Genomic DNA, 1,762 nt, shown 5'->3' with positions numbered 1-1,762 from the left:
TATTTAATTATTTATATTTTATGCATTATTTTTCTTCATCTTGGGCCCTCAAATAAAAATTGATTAACTTCACCCTTCTTTATTGCTCATTTTGAGTTACTTTTGCTTTTTCGTGTGATATGATTGTTCCAAACTTTTCTTCAAATGTATTTTTTGGTGTTTTGTAGGACTGTTTTGTTGGTGGCCAGAGATTTACTTTCTCCAATGGCTTCTTTGGTTCTTCTATCATGACATGAAATGAATTCGGCTCTTAAAAAAAAATGATTGTTCCACTCTTATTTTTGTTCTATAAGATAATATTTAAACAAATAATAGTTAACTAAAATTAGACATCTACAGCCAGCAACCACCCATGTCTTTGAAGCTAAAACATTGAATTTGGTAACTATGAATGAGAGGATTATCGGCTGTGTTTGTATGTAAAAGAGGAAGACTGTTTATATTAATATTTTTAATATTGTTGTGAAGCAAAAAGTAGAACTTCCAAGAAGTTATGAATTATGCTTGAAAAGTTGTGACTAAGAATGTTAGCGAACACTTTTTCTTGAAGCCCACCATTGGAAACTTTGGGGAGTACGTAATAGCCCCATGCTTAATTATGTTTTATGCCGTAATTAGGATCAGGTTACTCCGCCGAAGTTTTCTTTTCAGACGCAAAAAGTTTTCAAAGCAGCGCGGAAGACGAAAATCCCCGCGTGGAAACTGGAAATAGGCCTGGACCCAGTAATTAATAGGAGGAGGATCTCTGCACTTTTGAGTGTTGAAACATTTAATCGAGGAGTATGAAGCCCCATGCTTATGCTCCACACGCATATTAATACGTCTTTGAGTATTTGACAGTAAATTTGATCCGTATGTAGTCCCATGCTGCTAGAAACCCACAACTCTAGATGAAAAGATAACGGAATAATAAAGATCTTCAATATCTGACTCAATTGCCTTTGCCTACCCCGCCCAAAACCAGACTCTTAAAGTTGCGAAAGAAGTGCATAGATATATCGCATATCATTATCAGAAAAGATAGATATCAAGATAGATAAGACCGCAGGCTGTGGCTAAGATAGAAAAATATTCAACGGCCCAATTGGCTTTCCTCTGCCATGACTGCTTTCTAGCTGTCGCAGGCCAGCGGTATTCAAAGTGTAAGCACACCTACTCTGCTTTGAGTTTCCAGAAAATAATCCTAGCCTCCACTTTGGCATCCAACGCTCATAAATATTTGCTTGGTTGCCTGACCTCCAGGCTCCATCTTCTTCTTAGTTTTCTTTGTCATGCTAGCTAGGCTTGAAGTACAATGATCTCTATGCTTTTAATTGGCAGAAACAAAGCGGGGCACATAATCGGGATAAAAATTTTTTATTTTAAAAGAATGAATGTAGTAATATATATTCAATTTCAATCACGACATTGGTGTATATTGTTTAATCTATATTTTAATTACATAAAAATATCTTTTAATTTTGCATACATATATAAGTTGATGTATCTGATTAGTTAACCTTTACTTGCTTATTACTTTTACTAGGTTTTCAAAAATTTGTTTTTAAATTAAATGGAAAAGGTAATGTCTTGCTGAACACTATCTTTTTTCTTTTGGAAAACCAAAAATTTGAGTATGAGCAATAAAATCCATAATGGTTATACACACATATATATTGATACACTTACACTGATTAGTAAAATATAGTTATTAAATGTTATACCCTTTCATATATCTAATTAATTTAGTAATTTTTATTCATATAGTTTCAAGTTAAATAAA

The sequence above is a fragment of the Theobroma umbraticum genome, unplaced genomic scaffold (assembly GCF_002168275.2).
Source record: "Theobroma umbraticum cultivar Fairchild unplaced genomic scaffold, ASM216827v3 scaffold_204.0, whole genome shotgun sequence".
NCBI lineage: Eukaryota > Viridiplantae > Streptophyta > Magnoliopsida > Malvales > Malvaceae > Theobroma > Theobroma umbraticum.
Note: the sequence above shows the minus strand (reverse complement) of the source record.